This window comes from Schistocerca cancellata, chromosome 5 (assembly GCF_023864275.1).
Source record: "Schistocerca cancellata isolate TAMUIC-IGC-003103 chromosome 5, iqSchCanc2.1, whole genome shotgun sequence".
NCBI lineage: Eukaryota > Metazoa > Arthropoda > Insecta > Orthoptera > Acrididae > Schistocerca > Schistocerca cancellata.
Genome location: NC_064630.1, coordinates 146,608,024 through 146,622,790, shown reverse-complemented (window position 1 = coordinate 146,622,790; position 14,767 = coordinate 146,608,024). Strand labels below are relative to the sequence as shown.

General features: G+C 38.8%; 1 protein-coding gene across 1 annotated transcript in view; it reads left to right on the top strand.

Annotated features, from left to right (window-relative positions):
* LOC126187415 (nucleoporin Nup43) overlaps positions 1-14,767 on the top strand; it is a 215,863-nt gene that overhangs the window by 188,099 nt on the left and 12,997 nt on the right. The window lies entirely within an intron of this gene.

Sequence of the window (14,767 nt, the reverse complement as noted above, 5' to 3'; positions counted from 1 at the left end):
AGTGGTGATAACTTTCGAAATAGTAAACAGTTTAGTTTATTGTTTTTCCATCTTGTATCATTTTCATTTGCTTGCCTCTTGTAGTTGTTCTGATTGTGAAATTTTGCCGTGAAGCAAGTGGTGTTGATTGCTCATAAGAAAGATAATTAAATTTAAAAATGATAAGTATATTGAAGTATTAATTAGTATACTGTAAAGTCAGAAATAAAATAAGCAGTGATTTCAAAGGGATCGTAAACTTCATTGTAGCATCATTAGGCACAGGACAAGATGCAAAGGAAGGGGGTAACATGTAATTTTATTGTGAGGGGACAGTTGCAAGTTACTTTCAACCAAGTGTTAACGTTGAAACATATTTGAAACAGGAAATTCTCACTTATGAATTCAGAGACCCTCCTGCTGTGAGACAGCATTTAATTACTGATTCAAGCTGCATACACAAACAGGTGACAGTTATATTGTCATTAACACTTAGGAGCTGATGCTCATAAAAATACGGGTGCGCCTGACCAACCCGAAAATCCGACGCCCATAATTTTACGGGCATGTGTGCCCCTTCCTCCCTTTACATATTCATAGGGCTCCCAATGGTCTGGGAGGCACGGCAGAGGCTATAGTTAAAGTATTTGACACTAGATAGTGCAGGCATGCTGGACAAGGGAGAACCACTCCCCGTTGTTTTTTTTTTTTTTTTTTTTAGTGGGAATATTCTGCCGTGGGTGCGTTCTGTTGCATCGTCATGGCAAAGATGGTTTGACAGATGATGAAATCGCGCGAGTTTGAAGAAAGTGATGTTGATTTTTCGAAGGATGATGTTTTGCTAGATTCTGATGATGACATAGACTGTATTCAAGAAGAAGATTCTGAGTCTTCAGCTAAGGAATGCAGATAACAAAATAAGCACTATTTTTAATAAGATTTCAATTGAAAGAGCTTTCAGTACGTAACTACTGTAGTTAGTGATTTTATTTGCAAATACTACTTTTATGGCAGATTTAAACTAGGAGAGTGGGTGTCCAAGTTCTTCAGAAGCATGTATTGCCATTGTTCCTGCTGATACCACACCTGAAGTGCGTGGGTGACCAAGGGTGAGTGCGAGACTGAGAACTTCATGCCGTACCAATCCTGAGGAAGGCTGGACGACTATTGATCATGTGCCAAATATCTATCAGTTCTCGGGTCACTCTGCAAAGGGCAACCTTACCAGTTTAGATCAGAACAGCACATGTCTAGACTCCTTTTTGTGTTTACTTACAGACAGTATGGTGAATCATATAAAAGCAGCAAACTAATCTGTATGCACAACAAAGCATAAGGAAATTATGAAACACAAATTCCCTTTCCCCTACCTGCTCACTATCAAAGTGGAAAAGAGGCACTCTTGTAGAAATAAGAAAGTTTCTGGCAATTGTAGTCCATATGTGTGTAAGTGTGAGACCCCATACACAAGAGCACTGGTCCAAGAATCCTGTTGTGTCATGTAATTTTTGTCCAAACATCCTGAGACATGACAGGTTTCTTTCTATTTCGAGAAACTTTCAGTTGCTAAGAAAAAAGGAGAAGCTGGCTATTACCCACTGCACAAGGTAAGACCCCTCCTGTATGTGGTGTCTGCTAATTTCCAGGGAGCATATAAACCCTTTCAAAACGTTACAATTGATGAAGCCATGTGCAAATTTCAAGGTCGTGTGTATGTCAAGCAGTGCATGCCACAGAAGCCAAATAAATATGGTATAAAACTTTACACGTCAGAGTCAGAGACAGGTTACGTATGGATTTTTTTCTGTTTATGCAGGTGAGAGGTCTGACACAGTGACACTCGTAAAGACATTGCTTGGGAATCTGCCAAGAAAAGGTTATACTTTGTTTACAGACAGATTCTACACCAGTCCAGTCCTTGCTTCAGAACTGGAAGCTGCAGAAACTGCTCTTGTGGGAACTACAAGAAAATCTAGACAGGGATTACCTTTTCCTATAAAAGATCAGAAACTTCAGCGAGGTGAACTAATTTTTAGGCGTAAAGGAAATATCTTGGCATTTTGTTGGAAGGACAAAAGAAATGTGCACACAATAAGTACGAGGTGCATTCAAGTTCTAAGGCCTCCGATTTTTTTTCTAATTAACTACTCACCCGAAATCGATGAAACTGGTGTGACTTCTCGACGTAATCGCCCTGCAGATGTACACATTTTTCACAACGCTGACGCCATGATTCCATAGCAGCGGCGAAGGCTTCTTTAGGAGTATGTTTTGACCACTGACAAATCGCTGAGGCAATAGCAGCACGGCTGGTGAATGTGCGCCCACAGAGTGTGTCTTTTATTGTTGGAAAAAGCCAAAAGTCACTAGGAGCCAGGTCAGGTGAGTAGGGAGCATGAGAAATTCTTTCGAAGTTGTTATCACAAAGAAACTGTTGCGTAACGTTAGCTAGATGTGCGGGTGCGTTTTCTTGGTGAAACAGCACACGCGCAGCCCTTCCCGGACGTTTTTGTTGCAGTGCAGGAAGGAATTTGTTCTTCAAAACATTTTCGTAGGATGCACCTGTTACCTTAGTGCCCTTTGGAACGCAATGGGTAAGGATTACGCCCTCGCTGTCCCAGAACATGGACACCATCATTTTTTCAGCACTGGCGGTTACCCAAAATTTTTTTGGTGGCGGTGAAGCTGTGTGCTTCCATTGAGCTGACTGGCGCTTTGTTTCTGGATTGAAAAATGGCATCCACGTCTCATCCATTGTCACAACCGACGAAAAGAAAGTCCCATTCATGCTGTCGTTGGGCGTCAACATTGCTTGGCAACATGCCACACGGGCAGCCATGTGGTAGTCCATCAGCATTCGTGGCACCCACCTGGATGAACTTTTCGCGTTTTCAGGTCGTCATGCAGGATTGTGTGCACAGAACCCACAGAAATGCCAACTCTGGAGGCAATCTGTTCAACAGTCATTCGGCGATCCCCCAAAACAATTCTCTCCACTTCCTCGATCATGTCGTCAGACCGGCTTGTGCGAGCCCGAGGTTGTTTCGGTTTGTTGTCACTCGATGTTCTGCCTTCATTAAACTGTCGCACCCACGAACGCACTTTCGACACATCCATAACTCCATCACCACATGTCTCCTTCAACTGTCGATGAATTTCAATTGGTTTCACACCACACAAATTCAGAAAACGAATGATTGCACGCTGTTCAAGTAAGGAAAACGTCGCCATTTTAAGTATTTAAAACAGTTCTCATTCTCACCACTGGCGGTAAAATTCCATCTGCCGTACGGTGCTGCCATCTCTGGGACGTATTGACAATGAACGCAGGCTCATTTTAAAACAATGCGCATGTTTCTATCTCTTTCCAGTCCGGAGAAAAAAATCGGAGGCCTTAGAACTTGAATGCACCTCGTACAAGGCACACTGCTGAGATTGTGACGTTTATTGATAAGCAGAGAGAAGTCAAAACGAGCCTGTGTGGTGGACTATAATAAAAACAAGTTGGGTGTTGACTTACCAGACCAACGTCTATCGTACAGGGCTTTTGAGCATTGAACTGTGAAGTGGTGGAGAAAGTTGTCATTCCACAGAATACTAATGGTGATAATAAATTCAAGTATGTTGTACAACAAGGTAACTGGAAAATGCCTCACAACATCACAGATCTTCAACCACAACCTGGTACATTGGGACTTTCCAGACTATCAACTGGAAACCATTTTCTGGGAAAGATTGAGACAGAAATAGGCAAGAAACAAACACAAAAGAATGTGTAGTGTGTTCTCTGAGAGGCAAAAAGCTTACTGGGAAAGTATCGCCCAAAGACGCTAGCTTCCAGTGTAGTGAATGCAAAGTGGCATTGTGTTAACTACCGTGTTTCAAAATTTATCATACAAAGACCATAATTTTTACCTTCCAAAATTTCTAAATAGACATTTTATGTGACTGGAAATTGCATAAATGAAACATTCCAAAATATATCTTATAATGTTCTCACTACTTACAGTGTGAATGTAGATCTGGGTTATATCGGCTTACTCCCCCAAACCACCTTCCACTTTATTACGAGGTGACTTACTTGGAATTTGCAGCCACTCCTCTTTACTGAATAGCCGGCTGCTGGAACCCTCTTGACTTCTTCTCCGTCGAATAACACTAGGTACAGGAACTTTTAGACTCTTTCTACTTATGAAATAAGTAGACATACAAACTTTATTTTTCGTCAACTAACAATATATTTGACCTCCATACACAATAAAAATCTCACTTTCCACATGAATATGTAATTTCCTGCGAGTTTCTTGTACAGTCGGACGTTAGAAACAAATTGAGTTATAGATAAAAGAAATTGGCTTGGATAACATGACCTTTCCTGACATTAATCATAAAGAGAGTCTTGCTTCTAACAAGGTTGTGTCAAGGGTCCACAAGAGTACTCTATTCAACTGTTTTTGTTTTAATAACAGTAGTCAATGACACAATAAGCACAGAGCTGCATATAAACTCCATGGTTCTCCCTTACACACTCCCTAAAACATCTATGGATTGCGCAACAAGTACTTGTCGGTGCCGTCCGACTGCCACATCTACTTTATTCCCACTTCTGTTTTTAAACCTGCACACACAAACATGTGACGCACATTAGGTAGAATTCTACTATCCCACACTCATATCCAGAATATAGTGTGTTCGAGATTGTAGAAGGCTGAGTGGTTCTAGAATCTTATTTTACTTTCTTATTAAGACATGAGCATTTACTCATGGTTTTAGTCAGCTTTACTAATATTAAGGAATTGTGAAGACTCATGACACATAAGTAAACTATTTTCTATTCTTATCTTTTGTACTAAGTTTTTTCTAGTATGTACTATTTTCATTATTTGTCGCTTGGTGGAACTCTGGACAAAATTGAAGTGTTCTTTTGACTCTCATTTAGTTCCATGAAACATAATAATGCTAGTCTTCCATAGAATTCACACTTCCCAGAATAATTCCTATAAAATTTATGACTTTTGCCATGACACTGTTCCCTTCTCCAAGGATAAGCACCTATTCCTTGGTTGTGGGTTGACCTTACGAGAGCACTTCCTCTTTCCATTCTGGTAGATACGCCTCTATTTTTTAGGCCACAGATCGTCCTATCTCCACGTAGGTATGCCTACCCTTTATACTTAGTGAATGCCGGGTACGCCCCCCTTATCCTTTCTGAGTAAGCCTCACGGTTCAGTACCCTAGTATACACTTATATGTTTACCATAATTAAGTATCTTCTGGTAGTTGTAAGTCTGTTTTAAACTTCGCATTCTTTCTTTAATATATCATTTACTCCCTAGAGTCCTCCTCTACTTACCAACTTCTATACTTTCAACTGATACTATGTCTACATATACTATTTACATCCCACTATCCTTCAATTCATCAGAGTATTCATTATGCTGACATTTCTTAATGATCAACATGACTAATTCTACTCCTACTTTCCGTTTTTTTCCATGCCTCATTCATTCATTTATCCATTACTTATTAGTACTTCATAATTGTTCGTTATGTATTTGCACCTCTTCTTATGTATATTTGATGTATAACCATCATAGCTTCCTACATATGTGCGCATATTGCCATATGTACACACATTTTCCCTACAACACCTTGTGGTTCTCACATCGTGACAAGTTTCCTCTTATGTGATTTAATGTATGTGTAGAAGTGTATATTTATGTATATGTGGATGTGTGTTTGTGTAGTCTGATTCTTCGACCTTCTTATCTAAAGATAAGATTTAGGTTTTTGGTAATCACGGAAATAAGGAAGGACTTCAGTGGTAGAAGTTTGTGAATATGGAAAGAGGGAAAGAATAGAAAGGTCCTCAAATGAGAAGTAAGAAAGTAAAAAACAGATATGGATGCTAGGATCGAAGAAGAGAAAGAAGATAGCCCCAAAGACAGGAAACCCTTCCATTCCCTAGAATCCCTACCCCTTAGGTACTTCAGTGAGACGCTGGAGGAGATTTGGTGTTAAATCGTCCCCTACAGAATGGATTTGTCCCACCTTCACCCTTTGAGGTCCCCGAAGGAAATCTGAAAGGTGTGATGAATGTTTTGTGTTGGTCATGAAGTATCTGTTCTTGTAAATCATGCTTTTAGCTACAATACCCACCCCTTTCAAAATTTATACAAACCCTCCCTTCTATATCACATCTCATAAAAGGTATAAAATATTCTATACAAAATAGAAAAGCTATACACTTCGGTATAACAGTTGTTCAGCTAGTCACATCTTATTATATTTTCCACAAATATAGTATTCTATTTAGTTTATTTCATCTAGATATCACTCTTTTCTGTGATTCTCTTAAGTTGTTCTCTATTTCATAGTTGTATCCGGTTTTCTTAGCAATAAGATTACAGAATAGTTCTAGATTTTAAAGGAATTTGATGAAGGAAACTATTTGGAAAAAACACCGATAACAACTCTGGATCCGACGGTCGTTGCTTCACCCGTTAACTTGGAATGTTAACGTCCCTGGGGATATACAATATTACATCCTTTACATTGTATTTACCATTCTCTAATCCAGTTGAGGGATCTACTAAAAATAACATTTTAGGGTGGACTACCGTTTGTACCTGGCACGGTCTCTCATATTTTTAGAAAAACTTATGAGTCTCTTTCTTCAGAGTCGAGCTGGGAAGATGTTGTTTTATAAGCACCAGGTCATTGACTTGGTACTGAGGTTCCACAGCCTTTCCGTTATGCTTACTTACTCTTTGTAGCGCCTTTTCAATTAAATTTTTAGAAACTATTTCCTGATTTACTTTGTAATTGACGACACAAGGCTGTTTAGGCCAATTAAAACACTTAATTAGAGGTTCTCCTACAAAAGGTTTGCCTATAACTTCTAAAGGTGTCAACCCAGTTCATAAATGGGGTAATTCATTTAGCATAAGTTCAAAGTCCTTAATTTTCGTTGCCCATGAAGTATGTTTTTCATGGTAGTAAGTACGACATAATTTTCCAGTTTCCTTCTTTACTTGCTCACACGGATTTGATGACAGGTTATAATTGGATATTAACACTTGCCGAAACCTTCCCATGCTAGGAATTTTCTAAATTCCATTACTCACAAATTGTGGTCCATTACCCATAAGAAACCATTTTTGTTTACCTACTTGTAGAATGTATTGTTGCAAACAGTGTATAACCGTCTGTGTATTTGCTCTTTTAACGGGATATAGTTTAACATATTTTGACCATCATTCTATGATGACCAAAACTTATGATACTCCTCCCTTTCCTTTTAGAATTGGTCCAAAAAAAATCTGCCGCTGTGAGATTGTCTAATGACTTAAGAATAATAGGATACATTTTGTATTTCGTATGAGTATATTCTCTTTCACTTTCTGGCAGATTTCACCAGTTCTTATCAAAGATGCTATTCTATGTCCTAGCTTCTTAAAATAATAAAATTTATTCATATGGGCTATACCCTTTTTGAAACCAAAGTGTCCATATCCTGTATGAACATACCACACAAGTGCGTCTTCCACTACCTTCGGAATACACAAGCACCAACACTGTGATGTTACGCTGTCTCTCCAAAACAAGTTATGACCTATAATTTTCCATTTTCCTAATTGATTAGGAGGTAATATGTTCTGGATACACATAGAAAATATTTCTGTGAAATAAGGATCATGATGGATATTCCCTGTTATTCTTTGAGCAATCCCCTTTACAGTGATGTAATGATATTCTACTGACATAAAATTAATCGCAAAAATAACACCAGGCTCTTCCGTACATTTTAATTCTTCCATTCCTATGGTTCGCCTCAGTAAAGCATCAGGTACAATATTTTCAGAACCCTTTACGTATCGTATCTTATATCGTATTCCTGTTGGAAAAGCATCCATTGCATCAACCTACTGTGTAGTAATCGACTATTCATAAGAAAAGATCAAGCTTGATGATCTGTATAAATATGGATTTCTGATCCCCATACTAGTGTATGAATCTTTTGAATACTCCGCACAATTGCCAATACCGTATTTACTCGAGTCTGAGCCGCACTCGAATCTAAGCCGCACCTGAAAAATGAGACTCGAAATCAAGGGAAAAAAAATTTCCCGAATCTAAGCCGCACCTGAAATTTGAGTCTCGAAATTCAAGGGGAGAGAAAAGTTTTAGGCCGCATCTCCAAATCAAAACAAAGTTGGTCCACTGTAATATGAGACAATTTAGGTCGAATGAATGACGATACAGCTACAGTAGTTTGGTTCGAGTCGTAAGCTTAGCAGTTAAGCTTTACCAGGTAGCCATTGCTATGCGTCAGGCGCTCCGTCCGTATTTATACGGGTACCCTTCCTTTTTCACGTGCTTCGTCTGTTTTGAATTGATTGCTTATTTTTCTTTGATCTGATTAGCGCAGTTTTCTTTGTTATAGGTGTTTACGTCACTCTACGCTGAATATGCATTACTGTACTGTGTCATGCTTTGTTTGTCGTACTCCGATACTGCGTGTTTACGGCCTGTCGCCGATCGCGGCATGGCTTGCTTTTGTGCGCGCTACCGCCGCTTACAAATAAAAAAAAGAGATAGAGAGAGAGAGAGAGAGAGAGAGAGAGAGAGGAATCGTCTCATTAGCGAAACAATGGCAAGAGACTGCTACTTGTTGTTACTTACACTGCTGCTTTCTTTGATAATGATCAACAAGAACCAAATAATAGACTGCGTATGATAGAAGATGTTCTGAACGAGAGTTTAGCGAAAAATTTTCTCCGTTTGAAAATCTTTGCAGGCGCCTCTTTAGTACATTACATTCTGCACAGAAATTAGAGTCATCTTAGATTTAAAAATCTAGTCAATTGCTCGCTTCATTTCTGACTGTATCACTGTTTAGCATAAGAGTAATACCAATACAAACAAGACATGATATGTATATTCTTCCGCGTTTGCTGTTGTCTCACTCTAGTTTTGTGGTTTATTACGCAGACAGGATTTAAATGAGATAGCAGCAAACACGAAACAGAACAAGGCAAAATGTTTATGTTCGTATTATTCTTATGGTGACGAGAATACTGCATGTGATTCACAATTTATAAAAGTTCCTATTAGCAACCATCTCTTCTCACAGATAGGAAAAAATTCAGAACGTAGAGTTGGCCATATTGACAAACATTCTGAACATTCTTGCCAGTCGGGTTTTCGTAGTACATTGAAATGCTACTACATTCGAAGATGAACAATACGGAATTTGTATTTACTTCGTTGGATAATGTATGAAAATGCAGTGGTCGAAACTCGGTGCGGAGAAAAAAAGCTTGTCTTCCACCTTTTTTTTTTTTTTTTTTTTTTAATTGATTTACTGACGCAGAGGTTTTGGTGCCAGTATTTATCTTTGTGCCTACAAAGGATGCCTCTGTAGCGCTACATATATTCGGCGGCAGAACTAAGTTGTGGCGGCACCCACCGACATTTTTAAGAACTTCCGCTTGCTTTGCACTCGATTCTAAGCCGCAGGCAGTTTTTTGGATTACAAAAACCGGAAAAAAAGTGCGGCTTAGATTCGTGTAAATACGGTAGTTCTCTTCGGTAGCTGTGTAATTTAGTTTGTGCTTATTTAGGCTGCGGCTAGCAAAAGCTATGGTTCTGTATTCTACATCACTTGGATCCCATTCTCCCAAAGTTCGGCATCAACACCATAATCAGATGCATCTGTCGAAAGTTTAAACGGTTCGCTCATAACTGATAATGTAACTTGGGTGTAGCAGCAAGCGTTCTTTTAACGTTTTCAAATGTATCATTTGCACCTTGATCCCATGTAATGGTACTCCCTTTATTAATAAACGTAAAATTCTCGGGTCATTTAACTCTTGCCCTTGTACGTACCGTCGATAGTATCCAGCCATACCTATAAATCCTTTTAATTGTCTTACGTTTCTGGGGTGCAGACATTCTTCGATAGCTTTCATGCATTCAGTGTCTGGTGTAACTCCCTTTACCCCTATAATATGACCTAAGAACTTAAGTTCTTGGTGCACAAAAAACAATTTTGACAGCTTCACTGTAATCCCTTCCTCTATAAATTTTTTCAGTCTTGCACAACGTTAGACAATATTCCTCCCAAGTAGCTGATAGTATTAGGATGTTGTCTATGTATATTATCAAATCCTTCAATAAGTCTCTCCCTAGTGCTTCATCTAATGCACGTATAAATACGGACACATAGATATTAAGTCCGAATGCCAATACATTGAAATGATAAGGCTTTCCATCAAACAAAAAGGCTGTATACTTTTTGGAGTCTGGATGTAATTTTATCTGCCAATATCCCACAGTCAAGTCCATTGTGCTAAACAATCTTGCCTTTTTAAATTTGGATAACAATTAATTGATATTAATCGATCATCCTCTCTCTGTCTCTATATGTCGGTTCAAGGTGAGAGCATCTAAGACTAATCGTACCCTGCATGTAGCTTTTCTCACCACGACCAGAGGATTATTCATTACACTGGAACTTCGTTCTATAATATTATTATCAATCATTTTGTTAATCTCATCCCAAACTGCTTCCTTCAAACTCCCTGATATTGGATACGGTTTGCAAAAGAATGGAGTGTCATCTTTGATTTTGAACTTACAGATATAGTCACTGATGTTACCTGGACAATCGGAAAACACCCCTTCATACTCCATTAAAATTTTATATAAATCTCGCCTTTGTTGATCGGTTAATATTAGGGATTCATTAACTTTGTCTTGTACATCAGTGTGATGTGTTCCTTGATCCACATTGTCGATTTTTGGTGATAATTGAGCTGTAGCTGTTAATCACAGATACTGACACTCAGTTGTTTGTCCCTCAATGTCACCATTTGTCACAAATGGTGTCCAGCATCTAATGTCCCCTCTACCAAAACAAAGATGATGTTCATCAGAGTTTAAGGTGACTTTAAAGTCTAACAACCAATCTAAACCGAATAGTACGTCTCTATTAATTTTGTGTGTATGTTTGTGTTTGTTTGTGTGTCTATCAACATGCCAGCACTTTCGTTTGGTAAGTCACATCATCTTTGTTTTAAGATCTATTAATATTCTCTACTATTAATACCGTTTGACGAAATAACATATTTCCAATACTGCAGTTCACTTGAGTGTCGTATTTTACAAGTTTACTTTTGTTCCCGTTATCCCAATTATGTATACTCCAGTCACTGGCAAAAATGTTAAGTGCTGTTTATTCTGTAGCGAATTAAAAAATGCGTTTGAGATGAGTGATACTTCACTTCCCAAATCTATAAATATGTTAACCTCGGAATTTTCCACTGTCCCTGCTATTATAGGTTGTGGGTTATTAGTGGCTAAGCTTGGTTCTTCAAGCAGCAACCATTCCTTTCTGGGTATTTTGTGTGTAAAGTTAACATACTTACGTGGAATAAGGCCTCCTAATGTATCTCCTTCACCTGGACCCCGGCCCTGGATCCAGGTTGAACATTTTCCTCACAACTACCAATTATGGGTTGGTTACTGAAATGAGATACTACATTCCCACTCTGTGTTTTATGGTTACTCGGTACAAATTCTTGAGAAGCTGCCGGATCTAAATTTGAATCTGGATGCTTCTTTTGACAATTGTCATTACAACTTTTCTTATTGTACTGGTGTACTTTTGCTAAGTTTGCCTCATGTTTTTAAAATTATTTCCGCTATTTCTTTAATAGTTTGAACTTTCACCTTTGTGTAAAGTTTCATTGCGGTCCTTATTTATTGCATCAAGTGCGCCAACAAAAGACAACAACTCTTCTATCGTTTTCCAAACAATACATCATCATCATCATCATCATCATTTAAGACTGATTATGCCTTTCAGCATTCAGTCTGGAGCATAGCCCCCTTATAAAATTCCTCCACGATCCCCTATTCAGTGCTAACATTGGTGCCTCTTCTGATGTTAAACCTATTATTTCAAAATCATTCTTAACCGAATCCAGGTACCTTCTCCTTGGTCTGCCCCAACTCCTACCCTCTACTGCTGAACCCATGAGTCTCTTGTGTGGGGCGGCGGGTGGAATATTTGTTATGAATGTTTTGTATTTTTTATTTAATGCTGTTGTTTGCCGTTCTCAACACTGCCTCTCTAACTACAATATTGGCAACTAGAAAGTGATTAGCAAAACGTGAAGCCTGTAATTAGAATTCCTAGTGCCCACTCATCTGAGAAATACATTTATAGCTACAGCTTATAGCTCTGATGAATTAGGAGATTGTCTGGGATTCATGATCAAAAACCATTCTCTCTAGAATGTTCACTACATTCTGAAAGTCACAGACCAAAAAGAATCCACACAATCAAACTACCAGAGCAGTTCAGAGTCTAATGCGCTGATGCAACTATAACTGTTCAAATTAAATGTGTAAGTGAATGCTCGCCATAATTTGATGATAATGTTCATCAAACGCCACGCTAAATAATGGTAGAATGTCTGTCCTGTGGCGGCACGTGAAAATACGACGTACGCAAACTGAAGATAGATCATTAAAGTTATCCCAGAATTAACACTTCACTCGAAAACGATTTCATGGTTATGCGTATCCCGAGTAACTTATTACGGCATCCGAGGCTGTTTATAGCAATGATACCGGCGCGACGCGACTCCCGGCACAGGTGGTGCGCTAATCAGCGTCCGGAGAGAACTGGGGCATTTTTCTCTTGCGCAGCGTTCTTATATATAAAGCTGCGGTGCGGACAGCTAAGGGAACGCCTGATCAAATCCGCTCTCCAGACTAGCCGCTGGGCTAGTAATGCACCACTTTAAGTTACTGAATAAATCATTGCTTCCTTTGCTGATGGCCAATGAAGCTCTCAATTTAATTGTGCAGTCAGCACACATGTAAGTGCTCATAATAAAAGTCTGACGTGGCTGAGTCAAATATTTTGGGCGAGAGAATTAATTTAATTACACTACACGCAGTAGACGAGCTCTGAACTTGCCTTTTTGGAGATCGCTATCGCTATAGTTTTATAGTTGTTCTGTGGAAACTTCTCACATCTTTATGATTATAGCGGATCTCCCTTCTACTTAAATTTAAACATCCTAGCTTTATTTATTTGCCTTCTTAATCTCTCTTGCTTCCTTAATTTTTAAGATAAAAATCAGAAAGTCATTAATTTCAACTAAAATTTTAATTTGTGAGATCCAGAATACTGTTTCTACTAAATTATTATGCAAAAGGAATCTAAATATAAGTTTTTAAGTTTCTAGCTCTTTTCTGTTGCGCCAATGATTTTTACAGAAAAACGTCCAAATTTCGAAAATGGTTAAAGTTATTGAACTGATATTCAACACATATTGATTTTGTATTACTCCTGACATGCTAGAAACGTTTCAGGTTATTTACTTGATTTTTAAACTATTGCGCAACATCTATGACGTCAGAGCTAGTTACAGCGGACTAGGCTGGCACACAATGGAAATACTGATATGAATTTTATACGGCGTGATTAGGCTGCTTCCCTACACTTGGGTAACCTTACTTCTCCCATGCGTGTAACATGACCCCACCATCTAAGCCTGTTCGCCCTGACTGCTACATCTATTGATGTTGTTGTTGTGATCTTCAGTCCTGAGACTGGTTTGATGCAGCTCTCCATGCTACTCTATCCTGTGCAAGCTTCTTCATCTCCCAGTACCTACTGCAACCTACATCCTTCTGAATCTGCTTAGTGTATTCATCTCTTGGTCTCCCCCTACGATTTTTACCCTCCACGCTGCCCTCCAATACTAAATTGGTGATCCCTTGATGCCTCAGAACATGTCCTACCAACCGATCCCTTCTTCTGGTCAAGTTGTGCCACAAACTTCTCTTCTCCCCAATCCTATTCAATACTTCCTCATTAGTTATGTGATCTACCCATCTAATCTTCAGCATTCTTCTGTAGCACCACATTTCGAAAGCTTCTATTCTCTTCTTGTCCAAACTATTTACCGTCCATGTTTCACTTCCATACATGGCTACACTACATACAAATACTTTCAGAAACGACTTCCTGACACTTAAATCTATACTCGATGTTAACAAATTTCTCTTCTTCAGAAACGCTTTCCTTGCCATTGCCAGTCTACATTTATATCCTCTCTACTTCGACCATCATCAGTTATTTTGCTCCCCAAATAGCAAAACTCCTTTACTACTTTAAGTGTCTCATTTCCTAATCTAATTCCCTCAGCATCACCCGACTTAATTCGACTACATTCCATTATCCTCTTTTTTTCATCTTATATCCTCCTTTCAAGACACTGTCCATTCCGTTCAACTGCTCTTCCAGGTCCTTCGCTGTCTGTGACAGAATTACAATGTCATCGGCAAACCTCAAGGTTTTTATTTCTTCTCCATGGATTTTAATACCTACTCCGAATTTTTCTTTTGTTCCTTTACTGCTTGCTCAATATACAGATTGAATAACATCGGGGAGAGGCTACAACCCTGTCTTAATCCCTTCCCAACCACTGCTTCCCTTTCATGTCCGTCGACTCTTATAACTGCCATCTGGTTTCTGTAGCAATTGTAAATAGCCTTTCGCTCCCTTTATTTTACCCCTGCCACCTTTAGAATTTGAAAGAGAGTATTCCAGTCAACATTGTCAAAAGCTTTCTCTAAGTCTACAAATGCTAGAAACGTAGGTTTGCCTTTCCTTAATCTTTCTTCTAAGATAAATCGTAAGGTCAGTATTGCCTCACGTGTTCCAGTATTTCTACGGAATCCAAACTGATCTTCCCCGAGGTCG